The sequence below is a fragment of the Dermochelys coriacea genome, chromosome 7 (genome assembly GCF_009764565.3).
Source record: "Dermochelys coriacea isolate rDerCor1 chromosome 7, rDerCor1.pri.v4, whole genome shotgun sequence".
NCBI classification, from domain to species: domain Eukaryota; kingdom Metazoa; phylum Chordata; order Testudines; family Dermochelyidae; genus Dermochelys; species Dermochelys coriacea.
Genome location: NC_050074.1, coordinates 16,298,063 through 16,313,518, shown reverse-complemented (window position 1 = coordinate 16,313,518; position 15,456 = coordinate 16,298,063). Strand labels below are relative to the sequence as shown.

The 15,456-nt window shown below is 41.2% G+C and overlaps 1 long non-coding RNA gene across 4 annotated transcripts in view; it reads right to left on the bottom strand.

Moving 5' to 3' along the window:
* Positions 1-13,268, bottom strand: part of LOC122461070 — a 114,263-nt gene extending 100,995 nt beyond the window's left edge. For 3 of the 4 annotated variants that reach the window (XR_006282777.1, XR_006282776.1, XR_006282775.1), the window contains exon 1: positions 13,024-13,268. This is a non-coding gene — a long non-coding RNA (uncharacterized LOC122461070). The remainder of the gene's footprint in view (positions 1-13,023) is intronic. The other variant, XR_006282778.1, reaches the window with a different exon arrangement.
* Between the last annotated feature and the right edge of the window lie 2,188 nt (positions 13,269-15,456).

Sequence of the window (15,456 nt, the reverse complement as noted above, 5' to 3'; positions counted from 1 at the left end):
TTGTCCAGACGGGTTTTCTTTCAGCATTTCCTTGGGTTATGGGATTTAGAATCATAGACTTCAAGGTCAGAAGAGACCATTACGATTGTCTAGTCTGACCTCCTGCACAACGCACACCACAGAATCTCACCCACCCACTCCTGTAACAAACCTCTAACCTATATCTGAGCTATTGAAGTCCTCAAACTGTGGTTTAAAGACTTTGAGGTGAAGAGAATCCTCCAGCAAGTGACCCATGCCCCACGCTGCAGAGGAAGGCGAAAAACCCCCAGGGCCTCTGCCAGTCTGCCCTTGAGGAAAATTCCTTCCCGACCCCAAATATAGCAATCAGCTATACCCTGAGCATGTGGGCAAGACTCACCACCCCGATACCCAGGAAAGAATTCTCTGTAGTAACTCAGATCCCACCCCATCTAACATCCCATCACAGGCCACTGCAGACTACAGATGTCAAACTAACAGGCCTGTAGTTACCCAGATCATTTCCCCCCTCCCCTTTCTTAAAAATAGGAACTACGTTAGCAACTCTCCAATCATACAGTACAACCCCGAATTTACAGATTCATTAAAAAATTTTTGCTAATGGGCTTGCAATTTCATGTGCCAGTTCCTTTAATATTCTTGGATGAAGATTATCTGGGCCCCCTGATTTAGTCCCATTAAGCTGTTCAAGTTTGGCTTCTACCTCGGATGTGGTAATATCTACCTCCATATCCTCCTTCCCATTTGTCATCCTACCATTATCCCTAAGCTCCTCATTAGAGACAGAGGCAAAATATTTGTTTAGATATTGGGCCATGCCTAGACTATCCTTAACCTCCACTCCATCCTCAGTGTTTAGAGGTCCCATTTCTTCCTTTGTTTTCTTCTTATTTATATAGCCATAGAACCTTTTACTATTGGCTTCAATTCCCTTTGCAAGGTCCAACTCTACATGGCTTTTGGCTTTTCTCACTTTATCCCTACATGTTCTGACCTCAATAAAGTAGCTTTCCTTGCTAATCCCTCCCATCTTCCCCTCCTGTAGGCTTTCTGCTTGCTCTTAATCACCTCTCTAAGGTGCTTGCTCATCCAGCTTGGTCTACAACTCCTGCCTATGTTCTTGGGATGCAGGATTCTGATAGTTTCTGCAACTTTGCCTGGAAGTAATTCCAGGCCTCCTCCACCTTTAGATCCACAAGTTTCAGTCCAATCCACTTCCCTAACTAAGTTTCTTAATTTTTTAAAGTTAGTTCTTTTGAAATAAAAAACCCTAGTCACAGATCTATTTGTTTGTCCTTCCATTTAGTTTGAACTGAATTAGTTCATGATCACTCAAACCAAGGTTGTCCCCTACAATATTTCTTCTATGAGATCCACACTGCTCATCAAAACCAAATCTAAAATGGCATCCCCTCTTATTGGTTCAGCAACTACTTGGTGAAGGAATCCATCAGCTGTCGCATCCAGAAAAATCTGAGCCCTATTATTACTAGAACTTGTCCTCCAGTCTATATCTGGGAAGTTAAAGTCTCCCATGATCACACAATTCCCATTAGTATTTACTTCATTAAAAAACAATAAAGAGGTCTCTATCCATATCCAGATTGGATCCCGGCGGTCTATAGCACACCCCAAGCACTATCCCAGGGGAGGCTCTAGTAGCTTTCTTCCCCAGTGTGAGTTTCCCCAGACAGACTGTCTTATCCATTCCATCACCTCTTATTTCTTTACAGTCTATCTCATCATTGATATACAAAGCTACTCCACCACCTTTGCCTTTATTTCTGTCTTTCCTAAACAGCACATCCCCTTCAATACCTGTAGTCCAATCATGACTACTATTCCGCCATGTTTGTTATCCCTATAATATCTGGTTTCACTTCCTGCACCAGTAGCTCTAGTTCCTCCATTTTTTTTTTTACCTAGGCTCCTCGCATTCACGTACAAACATCTTAATTTTTGCTGTTTGGCCTCACTCACATTCTTTACCCGATTAGGCACAGACATTCTACCGCCAGTATCACCTATTAGACTGTTATGTACACTACCCTTCCTCCTTATGTCCATTCTCCTTCCCACGGCTTTATCCTCTCTTACTTAGTTTTCTTTCCTCAATGTTAAAATGCAGCATGGAGATTACCTGGACATCTCCCAACCATCTCCCCAGATTTCTAGTTTAAAGCTCTCTTGATCAGTTGTGCCAGCCTCCATCCTAGAAGTCTACTTCCCTCCTTACTCAGGTGAAGTCCATCCCGAGAGAACAGTCCTCTGACCATGAATGATTCCCAGTGCCATCCCAAAGCCCTCCTTATAGCACCAGTGTCTGAGCCATCCGTTGAGCATCATAATCTTCTCACACCTTTGTTGCCCTTCTCTAGGAACAGGCAGAATCCCACTGAAGATCACCTGAGCCTTGATTTCCTTAGGTGTCTTCCCCAGCCTGGCATAGTCTCCCTTGATATGTTCCAGTGAGAATCTAGCTGTATCATTTGTTCCCACATGAAGGACAATCAGTAGATTCTTTCCCGCTCCAGTAGGATCCTCTTCAGTCTCAGGTCCACATCTCGTATCTTAGCACCCAGCAGACAGCACACCCTTCTATTCTCTGGGACAGCTCTTGTTACAGGCCTGTCTATTCTTCTCAGTAAGGAGTCCCCAATCACGTAGACCTGCCTTTTCCTGGTCATGGTGCGATTTTCCAGTCTATCCCCTGTTCCCTCTGGCTGCAAGTCCTCTTGATTCCTATTGTCCCTTGCAATCCTCTGCAACCCATCCCGTATCCTCCTGGGACTCATATTTGGTGTTATCTCCATTGACTCTTGCCCTCTTCCTATAGGACTAGCTGCTCTTCTCTTCTTCCTTGCCCTCTCACCTTCAGTGACCACCTGCTGTGCCCCTTCTTCATTTTCCAACTCCGCAAACCTGTTCCTGAGCTCTGTTTCTCCTTCACTAGCCCGTCTTTTCCTCTGCCTGGTTCTCTTAGTCATAAGCTTCCACTGCCCACTTTCCTCACCCAGCAGTATCCCCTCAGAGTTCTTTGGTCCTGCTTCCATCTGCAAGTCTGAGCTTTTCTCTTCAGCCTCCTCATGTCTTTGCTCCGTCATCCACTTGAACCCTTTCTAAACTCGACCAGAGTTTTCACCTGCATCTCCAATCCTCAGATATTCTCTTCCATCAGCTCTACCAGGTGGCACTTCATGCAGATGAAACTCTTTTCAGGTACCCCCTCCAGGATCACGTACATGCTGCAGCTTCTACATCCAGTCATCTTCATTGTGTCTTCCACTACTTGGGTCACGACCAGTGCTGCCTCTCTATCTGTCATTGCCTTCTCACCTAAGTCCTGTTAGTCCAGGAAACACAAACCAAACCACACCACCACCACCCACAGCAAAACAAACCCCCAATGAGCACCAAAACACTGTCAGACCACCACACACTCCCTTCACTAGCCTGTCTGTTCCTTTGCCTGGCTCTTAGTCTTCCCCCCAAACTCCCCTTACAAACTCCCACTCAAACTCCCGTTTACAGCTCTGTTTGCTGGCTCCTTTGCTGCTGGAGCTGTAGGGTCTTTCAGCTAAGTAGCCTCTTCCTTCCACCACCCTCAGACTGCAACCTTGGCCCCAAACAGTATTCTGTGATAGCCTAGCTGGTTGACCAGGCAGCCTATGCCAGAAGTCACTCCGAGTCACTCTGCCAGTCAGGAGAGAGATACAACTAGTGTACTATGCACATCCTACAGCATAGTGTAAAGCTGAATATTTCCCTTTTCAGTCTTCCATTATTAGTTCAATTTTACAATAATTTTTGTACCTCCCAGATGCCCCATGAAGAATGGATATTTAAAGCATTTTCAAGTGAAAAGCGCTATAATTGCTACATACAGTATCATTGTAATTCTTCTAAGCTCATAAACTTGTTATTTACTTTCCCAGAGGTGCTGGGCATCCTCTTCCAATTAAGTATGCATCATACTGTGTGGTATGAATACGTTTATAGTGATTGTTTCCCCATTATTCTTTGGGCAGAACATAGCTGTGATGCTTCTAGAACAGTTCAGGGACCAAACTGAGAGTCAGAATCACAATTTGGTTTCTGCTTCACCTCTGCTGCATGGCAGAATATGTTTTGCCAGCACTTTCTCTGATGCACCTTCCTCCCTCCTCTGTGATGGCTCAGCTGCAAGGACGGGCACATGGGGTTGGGACAAAGCCACTTCCTGCTTCTTTGCATCTAATAGCGAGTAGCACTCAGCCGTGGCTGTTCTTCAGTCTACACTATTACCCACAATACAGTCAAACCACACAGCAGTGCTACAGTAATTTACCTCTTCACAGGCACACAGCCAGGAGCGCTATCGTCCCTAAATTATCAATGAATTTCTCCAAACAAACAGAGACATCATAAATACTTTGACCATTTATCAAATGATAGCCCAAGTGTTTAAACAAAATCCTAGTTAGAAACTGAAGCCAAACGGTTCCTATGTGCTAAGTCAAACTTAACATAGTTGAATATTTACAAAGATTATGAAGTATGAAGGTGTGGGATACCTTCATGTTCTCCCCTATTAAAATACTGGGCACCCAAATCCTGAGTCCTACTTGTTTTGTTTCTTGCCCTCTCTAACTTCTCTGCTTTCACCGTTATCTTTAGTTCACTTGATAAAGAGATGGACCATTCCAAAATGCTTAGAGCCCCATTAATCCCCCTTGTTAATTCTGCTGATCATGAAGGAGTTAACCAAAGGATGACTATCTCCCGGCATACTCGAAACAAACCATAGCCTATCTATGTGAGTATGAATGTTAGTGGGCCTCCTCTTTTATATGGTGATCCAATGTGTACCATAAATTGAAGGGATTCTCATAGAATCCCTGCAACAAAGAACATACAGTCTAAAATGCAGACATCATAGGGATAGAATTGGGAGAGGAAGGACAATGTTTACAGCAATAACCTCACATGGATTATTCAGTTTAAGACATGGATGTCATGGTTGGCTATTTAGTATACTCATCAAAAAAAAAAAAAAAAAAAACCACAACACATCAAGCAAAGACAACTCAATCACTCTCCATGAGTGTCATGAAAGAAAAAAAGCCTCTCCAGGAACAAAATGAACACTTGGACCAGTTTGGGGAAAGTATTGTATCATTATGGTGACAAAATGAAGAGGAACATGGAGATACTTACGTGGGAAGCAGCTAAATGAGGCATCAAGGATGGAATTAGTGATAGAGAGGAGTGGGAAGGCATCATGATAAGAGATGCATTTAGATAACCAGGAAATACACAATCAGGCAGCAGCAGAGACCCCCCCACCCAAAAAAACCCCAACCACCCCCAAAAACACTCAAATACAATACAGTTCTGTGTTAAACGTAAACTACTAAAATAAAGGAAAAGTAGCATTTTTCTTCTGCATAATAAATTTTCAAAGCTGTATTAAGTGAATGTTCAGTTGTAAACTTTTGAAAAAACAACCATAAGTTTTGTTCGGAGTTACGAACAACCTCCATTCCCTAGGTGTTCATAATTGAGGTTCTACCGCGTAAGAAAGGGAGGCCAAGGTTCTTGTACACGGATTGCAGAAATGTAAGCTATGATTTTGCAGAGACTCTAAGGGAGTTAGGAGTTCAAATCCCAATGCAGTTCAATGAAAGTCACACACTTAAATCCCTTTGTCTTTTAAAAGCCCAGTACCAGCTAAAGGCCTAATCCAATAGCTAATGAAGTCAGTTGACTTAACACTGAATCAGACCTAAATCTTTATTTCTAGAAAGAATTTCTTAACATTAAATTTAGAGTCTTCAGGCTTCAAAGAGAATTCCATTTGGCAGTTTCAACTATTTGCTCGATAAAAATAATGCTGAGAGCGGGCCTGGGTGAGAAGCAGCTTGCTGCACCATGATTCAGCTAAAATGAAGCAGAGTTAATTTGAGAACATCTCTTGGAAACCATTTATGGAACATAGACCAAATTCCTTAAGCGATGTATTAGCCAGTATTTCAGTGAGGAATTTTAAATCAACTTCAAGCAATAAATTGGCATCCAGGCAGCCCATTCTGTAAGGGGATTTCTCATTCTTCTTTAGATCTGACAGATTTTTGCTCAACACACTTGTTCTTGGAGCAATACAAATTCAAAGTCAACAGTAAGTATTAACCCTTCTAGTCCTTCTCTTTCTATGTATTTGATATGTTTATATAGCCTATGGAATGGCTAATATTAACGAAGTATGTTGTTGAACTCTAAGGCCTTCTAAGAACACTGGTCCTTTACCAATAAATAACCCTATTCAGGAATTTTATGCAGTAGATTATACCTAATAATCTGTGGCATCTCAATGCCTATAAAACTACAGATAGTCTGGAAACCATCCTCTTAACATACAGGAGCATATATAAACCTGAGAAACTGATAAGGGTTGATTGTTACAGCAGACAGGGAAGAACGATAGCGGGCCAAGACCCACCCACTGAAAGATATAATCTTGAAGAATCATTAGTCGTCTCTGCTGTAAATAATGATGCCTTCACACATAAATCAGGCAAACTGAGGAAGTATAGAAATGACATCAGAACATGTGTTTCTTTTGGCAGAGGGTCTCTGTTTGAAAACTCTATATGATGGCACTGGTGTTGAAACTTAGCCAGGGAATGAAACTGCACATCCCTCCAGTTACAATGAAGAAGTGATAAAGAGTTGGCTGTCTCTCAGAATGTGTGAATGCATCTACTCTTTCTGTATTCTGTACTAATCTATAATAGAGAATATTTGATTAAATAATTCCAGTTGAGCTTGTTATTTGACAGTCTTGGGTCATCATTAAACTCAGACATACAACAAAGCTAAAAGGTATATAGAACACTTAGAGGTTTGAACATTGAGAAAAACTACATAATAGGATCAGATGTCCCCCATAGTAAAAGGAATTTACAGCAGTTCTTCCTCTAAAGAGTTTATGAAACTTAATTTCAGCTAAAGATCATTTCATTGCTATCTAAATTGCAGATGCTGCTTCAGCTGCAGAAATTTCTCCAAGTTTCCCTCTTGCTCTTATGGAGGAAATGGCTCCTGGGCTCAGAAGCCTGTGCCTCCTACCAGCAATGACAAAAAAAAGCAAATGATCTTTCTGCCCTATGGTATAATCTGGGGGGGGTGGGGGGGGAGAAAAAAAAACATAACAGCAAAATGCATGATCCACAGAATAAGCATTGACATCAAAGCAGACTGTGTATACACTTGAAGTTTAAAATGAAGCGTGTGGGTGGATTTAGCAATACAAGATTTGTTTGTTCATTCCTTATTAAAGCAAAGCTACTGTCCCTAAATTTTAATGGGAGTTGCATTTACCTGCAAGATTAAGCGTGTCATTTAATTTTACATTATTTTTTACAAGGCTCTTTTTGATACAGCCACCATCCACCCAATGATATACAGTAAGTAGAACTAGTCAAAGAGTGTCTATTACCATTTTTGTTTTGTTTTTAATGAAAAATGCTCTTAATATTTGGAGGGTAAATTCACTGTCCACGTTACTTTTTTAAAGAAAGTTTCCACCACTATTTAAGAAAAATATGAATTTTCTGCTTAAAATTTTGAAAATGAAAAATTCTCCCACATTTTTTATATTGAAAATTTCAGTTTTCAGTGTTTTGTCCCCCTAAAAAAGTAGGGATGGGGAAGATTTCTTTATTAAAATAGAATTTTTATTACTAGAATCTGTAGGAAACAAACAAAACCAGCTACATTGTTTTATGAATTGATAGCTATGAAGCCCAGTTTTGAGTACTGCATACTAGTCTCTTATTTCACATTCATAAGCTGAACATCACAGCACTCCAGTACAGCTAGCCTCAATTTTACACCACTGCATTGCTGAGAAGATAAGAGCAAGGTCCACCCTAGGTAAGCAGACACAAAGCTATTGAAGCCAGTAGGTCTTGCACCAGCTTAAGTTAGAGATGGATGTGGCCCATCCTCCATAAAGTGGTTTCCAACAGACGTTATTGAATCAACGCTTACATACTACCTACAGTGAAAGGGGCCTTAATCCTCATCCCTTAAAGCAATGGGAATTTTAAGTAAAGTACACAAATTTTGTAAGGAAATATTATGTGGGACGAAAGACATAACATCCAACTAGAACATAACACAAGTAGACTGAGAAGTTAGACAAGCCTTAATATAGTCAACTCAGGTGAACACAGATTCAAATGGCCTGACGTACCTTCTTTCACATCCTTGTTTTCACCTAATTATACCCTACATGCCTGATCATATAAAACCTTGCAGGGCTAAGCACAAGTGTAAATTGCTAAGCTATGTTCTGCAGACTTCAGCAGGAACTAAGGTTAGTTTCCATGAGCATTTAGCTCCTCACAGGATTGAGCCCTCACAGGAACCCCAAGGACACCTCCATACTAAAAGAGTAACTGAATCAATATCATGAGCAAACAATAAATGCTGTCATTTATTTTACCAGTGGCATTCTTGTAGCTGAATCTTCCAAAAGGCAGCACTGCAGATCAAAGATTCTAAAAAGAGATGTTAATGCTTTTGGTCCATCACTATTTCCAGTCCATATTCCTGCCAAAGCAGGATGGTTCCCTTTATTACATTTTCTAGTGCTGCCTCCAATCTAGGTGGAAGCGTCACATAAGAGTTGCACCATTACCCTGGGAGGCTATTCTACAGTCTCTGGACTTGTCCACACAAAATACTTAGTTCAGCAAGCGGGGTTGTAAGTCTACCTGTGTCCATGTGCACTAAGTGTCCATGTGAACTCTGCTGTCACACACTAAAAGTTCCCTAGTATACTTGAATGTGCTTTGAAGTGGGACAGATTAAAGCACACTAGGGAACTGTTAGTACATGGCAGCAAGGTCCACATAGACACTCCAGGTAAGTGGACACTGCAATTAGAAACCCGCAGCTGGTACATGCCAGCTGACTGCTTAGCACCTTACACTTGTGCTTAGCCCTGCAATTAGCCTAATTGCAGTGCAGGTGTTTGGATTTGGGCTGTAGCCCAAGTCTTAGAGCCCAGGATCCTGTGAGGTCTGAGGTTCCCAGAGCATGGACTATAGCACAGCAGGCTAGTGCAAGGTAGATTTACACCCTAGCTTCCCTCATACTCTGTTTCTGTAGACAATCATTATTAGGACATTCTGACTTTTAGTCCAAGTTGTCCTGTTCCATTCCATCTCACCTAATTATACCCCATGCATTTACAGACTGTACAGTGAATATTGCCCTGAATACTGCAAGGAGGTACATGACTAAGATCCTTCTTGCCTTGATCACATTAGTTCTGTTGATTGAAGAAAGATAAGCAGTAAGACGAGCGTATTTGTGCATGATATACTACAGGGATTTTTCCATCCCTATGAAATTTTGAAACTAATGTTGCCAAGGCCAGGGCTGTTAAGAGTGAGGTACTGCATAAGGGCTGCTCATAAATGTTTCCTTTACCTAGCAGTTACTGTAGCTTGCACAATTTCTACAATGGAGATTTGTAACTTGATGTTTTATTACTTCTGACTATTGCCTTTTCAGTTCGCCTTGTCTAACACGTAATCTTTTCCAATCTCCTTGGCCTAACAAATTCCCCAGGATGAAGACCAAACATATTTTCTAAAGTTTTGTTTTAGTCACCCTGAAATCCAAAATATACAGGATGTATGCGAGAACTGCATTTAACTCCATATTGTATTTGTTGGAAAACGCATGGTGTGCAAGTTATTTCCCCAGCAGCATCCACACTGTACTTTTTGCAGAGCTCTGTATGAAAACATATCATGTGCTTATACTGAGGAACAATGACCAGACAATTTTAAGTTGCAAAAAAAGTATTTTGCCGTTACCAAATTCAAAAAGATCATTTACACTCTAATAGACACATTTAGGGCCTAGTTTTTTCCACAGGTCCTGAGCACCTGTAGCTTTTGTTCAAATCAGTGGGAGCTGTGGGTACCCAGTAACTTGGGATGGGGGGGGGGGAGAAATAAGGCTTTTCCAGTCAAAATTAGATTTCCACTCTGGTCAACAGCAGGCCTACTTTTTCCTTGAAAATGCCACAAATCAATGAAAATTGGATATATGTGACTCAGCAGTTAAGTGGCCAGCATATGATCGGATAACTGCAAAGTCATGACAATGATGTAACATGCATTACATAGAATAAAACAAGTAAGACATTTGTGTACACTTATTTGCAGTGCAGTAGCCCCCAAGGGTCCCCAACAAAGATCAGTGCCCATTTTCCTAGGTGCTGTACAAACAGTGAGAAACCAGTCGCTGGTCTGAATATGTTCTAGTCTATACAGACAAGATAAAAAATAAGGTGAAAGGAAAAACAGCAGTGAAGTGGCTTGCCCCACAGCACACACTGTTAGAGCCAGGAGAAACTGAAACCATACCTCCCAACTCCCAGTCTAGTGCCTTATCCGCTAGGCCACATGATATGTTATATTCCAGCTTTTATGAAGCATGGAATTAGCCATGAGCCCTCACTTTCTAAGGGCTTGTCTACACAGTAGATGGAACAGCCATAACAAAAATCAATTGCGGTTCACAGTACATCTCCTTGGGCAGCTCATCTACCGGCTATGTCCTTCTAACAGTATATAGTCTCTGCATGAGCCATCCCTCAAAAACAAAATGACAGCCATTCAATGAAAGTATAAAAAAAGAACTGCAGGAATTGACCCCCAGTGGACACCAAGTGCATTGTCTGATGCTCATTTCACTCTGAAAGCAGGATAGCCAAGTGATTCATAGATCCATTTTAGCCAATTTTAAAATTTAACAAGAAAATTTAAACAGGTGCTGTACCCAACATACATAGAATGGGTTTGCTTTATTAACTTATCACAAAAAGAAAAGGAGGACTTCTGGCACCTTAGAGACTAACAAATTTATTTGAGCGTAAGCTTTCGTGAGCTACAGCTCACTTCATCGTGAGCATCCGATGAAGTGAGCTGTAGCTCACGAAAGCTTATGCTCAAATAAATTTGTTAGTCTCTAAGGTGCCACAAGTCCTTTTCTTTTTGCGGATACAGACTAACCGGGGTGCTACTCTGAAACCTAACTTATCACAATAACTGAGATGCAACCGAGGTCAGAAAGTAAAGCATAATTATTTTACTACACTCCAGTGATAGTTCTGTAAAGAAACCAAAGAATCTGTAGGACCGTGTATACACAGTTGTCTGGCAATCTGCAGCTCCTCCAGGTCCATTTCAGAGGAGCACACTGTCCTCTGTTTACAGTAGTGACATGTTAGGAGAACGTTGAAAAGAAATTTCTTTTTGCAGCACTGTCTGTATACATCCATGTGATGGGAGGGTCATTTTTAAAGACCTGGTTGTCATTAGTTCTTTGGGACAGGTGCTTGTGTGCGTGACTGGTATTTAAAGTCAGCCAGAATAAAGTATGCAGACAGTAATCCAGGTTACCCAGATTCAGGAGCCAGTTCTACATTGCCTGCATACCTAAAACTCCCATTGCAATATGGCTGTTCTATCCCCATTTAAGAAGGTTTTACTGAAAACTGGGGCAGTTTCAGGTAAAAGAGGAACACCAGCAGAGACCCCAACATGGCAGTCCCCCTCTCCCAGCTGCCCCACCCCAGAGTGGCTCAAGTGATGATTAACAACTGATAACTGTTAAATCAAGTGAGAGGTACCTGTGTCCTTTGGAGCCAGAGGGCCTGGGTTCTGCTCCTATCAAGATCATGGTATTGATCACCTATGAGACAAGGATGTATTATAAATGAACAAAACATTGTTTTACCAAAAACACCTATTTCACCTAGACTATGGCCTTCCATCAAGCACCACCCTCACAAACATGGAAGACACAAATCTGAAAACCTGCCACTTTTGGACACAAGAATATCACCATTTTGGACACTGTATATCAATAATTAAGCTAGGAGAATGCTAACTTTAGAAACTCTGCATTGCAGACCTAGGAGCAGAATTCAGCATTTTCGATGCAAACCCCATACTATGGATAACAATCATTATGATAAGGAGCATAAAATGTTTACTACCATAGGCCATTAAAACATCACATTTTGCAAAGTCTGTTTACACTTGTGCTCCTCATAGGTGGCTCCAACATCTTTACATTGCTCTACTGTTGAAGTAGAGTATTTGATTTCATTAAAGTGTGTGTTTCATATATTGCCATAGGTAAGAGATTCTCAAAACTTTTTTGAAGATGCAATGTATTTTAGAGAAGTTGTCTCAAAGAGCATAACCCTTCCATTTGTGATCACAGAACATCTCTGTGCAACAGTAGCAATAACTTATACTGAAAACAACATTAGGAAAATGTTTTAAGTATCTTAGATTGTCTTTCATGCATTTACGGTCTTAGTCTTTCATTCGCCATTTTGTCTTCCCTATCCCTCTGTTCACACATGCATACTCTTTTCCCCTCCTTAAAAATTCTTCATCATTACTTGTTTTGTTCCCCTCACCAACTACACAGGTTGCCTTGCTTCTGAATTTTATTCTTTCCTACATAGTCCACTTCTGTTTCTTCTCCTTATAGCTCAGTGTTTCCTAGTATGGGCAGCTAGGCTGGTTCCTTCTAATTGGTTCCAGCTGTTTTACAGGCCTCCAGGACCAGACTGCCAAAAAGGAACATGACCAACTGAAGAAGCAGCATCCTGCAATCACTCACTTGTTGGTGGATTACCAACAGACCACAATCTAGAAGCTGGAAACTGCTGCTGGAGCTGCCTAGCAAAGGTAGCAAAATATGGTTAAAGTTGTCAGCAAGAGCTAGAGGACCTTAAACTGCAAGGGACTTAATGGAAGCATCACTATAAACCTGAAGGTGAGGGTGAGCCACAGCACTTTTAGATCTGCTCCAGAGGAAAGACAGATAAAAACATTCTGATCTCAGTAACAAGGAAATAATTCAGTCATGGGGTGCCCCATTAGCCAGAGGCCCCAAATAAAATAGCACAAATATAGGTCAGCTTTCCCATCTCCAGAAACAAAATTTAAAAAAACTTACTATAGTTGCATTTTTCAATAGAAGAATTGTCCTTTGGGGCCAGTACTTAACACTCATCTGATACAGGAAGAAAGTAGAAAACCACCCTTCACCCTTTCTACAAACTTTTCTTTCTTTCTCTTTCCTGCTACTCTCTGCTTCCTTCCTATGGGCCTCCCACACAGAGGAAGCACAGCTATTAATTCCTTCTCCCAGCAACAGAATAAGCCACAGCTGCCAAGTCTGGTAGCTTAAAGGGCTGCTTAGTAAGTGGGTTTAACCCCTTCCACGTTCCTACAGGATGGGGCACATAGATCCTATCCCTGGGCTGAGTTGGCTTAACTTTGACTTCAGTGGGAGCTTGCACAATCAGGCCCATAACCATAGAAATTATTTTCTTTGTATAATAATCCATTTTTATCCCATATCCTGTTAATTATCTGCTAAAATCCAAAGGCCTGAAACTTGTGCAAAGCTTAAATAAAAATATAGGGGAACAATTAACCCCCAATACTAAAAAGATGAGTTTTCCAATTAGCTAGTGTGTATGTCAGACCAGCTCAGGTATATTTGACCATGTTATGTCCTAGTGGTCTAAAGCCTGAAAACCTCTAGAGTCCTTCTAAGAATTATAGGAGTGGCAAAGCACCTTCCTTCAGGGCTCTAAGCTTACAAGCACCTACTCCAGCTACAAATCCATTAAAGCAGCAGTAGGAAACTTGGACCACTGAAAACTTTGTGCACCCATATTTAGGGCTCGAACACAGGGAATATTTCAGAAAATTGGAGCGGGGGAGTTTTGTCAGCATATAGAACATTATATGTGATTGCCTTCTATACTGCAAAATCTGGGGATGGGAGGAAGAAGAGCTCAAAAAGTGGAAGACATACTGGGACATATGAAAGAGTCAGGGAGGTAAACCAAGGTTGGGGGAGTGGCAACTGACCCCATTGGCCCATAGCAATTGACACTCCTGCTTGAACACCTCGTCCTCACCTTCCTCACAGAGCCACTAAAGAGCTGTGTGTGTAGTCCTGAAATAGCTTTTCTACATCCCAGTGTCTTGCACTCTTTCATGACAGAGGGCAATATTTTATTAACACTCAATACATTGACTGCTAAATTATTTAGTTTTTCAAGATTGTTAAAGAAAAAAGTGCTGCCGGTCTGAGCCCTTACATGCCAGTCTTCAGCTTGGAATGAATTTTTACAATGGAATTATGAACCTCAGAGTGCATTGGAAATGCTGATAGACCTTTAACTGGTGTTCTGAAGAGCACAGAACACGGCAACACTGTAATAATTTGGAAATGTCTTGTTTAAAATACATTTAGGCCACGCAAACCAGATATTGATATTCACTTGTAGTATCTGAAAGTCAACAGTGCCTCATTGAGAGAATCTTTTTCAGCAGCAGTACCAGCAGGTGGGATGAAACAGTGACAAATGGGAAGGAAGGCAGCACATATGAATAAGCTCTTTAATATCCTATTTGTTTGCTCATCTTGGCTGCTTGCTTTGTTATTTCACATCATCTGGCAAGCGAAAGGAGCTAAAGTGCAACCCATTCCCGCAGCATGGTCCGGGGGAGGGCTGAAGATGATTACTCTTCCGTATCCTATTACTAAGAATGTGCAAAATGACTGTGGGGGAACTGCAGGTGGTGCTGCTGTGGCTGCAGTGAGTGCTGCTGAATGATATGCCATTTTTATTTCATATCAGAGATCCACCACTTGTGCACTGAGTCAAGGGGATTTATTGGTGCTAATACAATTGTTGGGTTCTCATGAAGAGTAAATCCGGAGCCTGAGTACAATATCTCTGCTTTCACCACCATTCTGTGTTTAGCTAAGTATTTCATGAGTGTTTGCTGTCTTTAGTTCTGTACATTCTTTAAGGGAGGGGAAAGGAACCTTTATTCTTTAAGGGCTGTATGCACAAGAAGTTTGATTCTTCTTGCCATGAATTAAAAGGGAGCTTGAATTCCCAGAATTGCCTTATGAGTGGTTTAAAACTTATTCTTCCTATAGGTCTCTGATCAGCACTTTGGTTCCTGTTAACAAAATCAGCATATAACCTCAGTTTCCACCCAGCAGCTATTGACATACACCAGAGACATTCAATATCAGAATATAATATAATATTTTCAATATCAGTATGTCAGTTCCCCATAAATGAGGATGAATGCTAACTCTTTAACGGGGATCTCTATATTTATGTCACCTTTGGTAATTATGCCTACCTGCTTAGTAAAGCACTTTGAGATCAACAGTAATACATGCATGCTAAGTATGAGCAGTATTATTTTCTACACACCCACCTTATTTTAAACAAAATAATCTGGAACATATCCAAGATTATCCTAAACTCTTCTTAATGCATGCAGGGAAGAACAAGGTGGAAGGAAAACTGGAAGAAGCAAAGAAGAAAATAAGACAGGCCCATAATTTGCA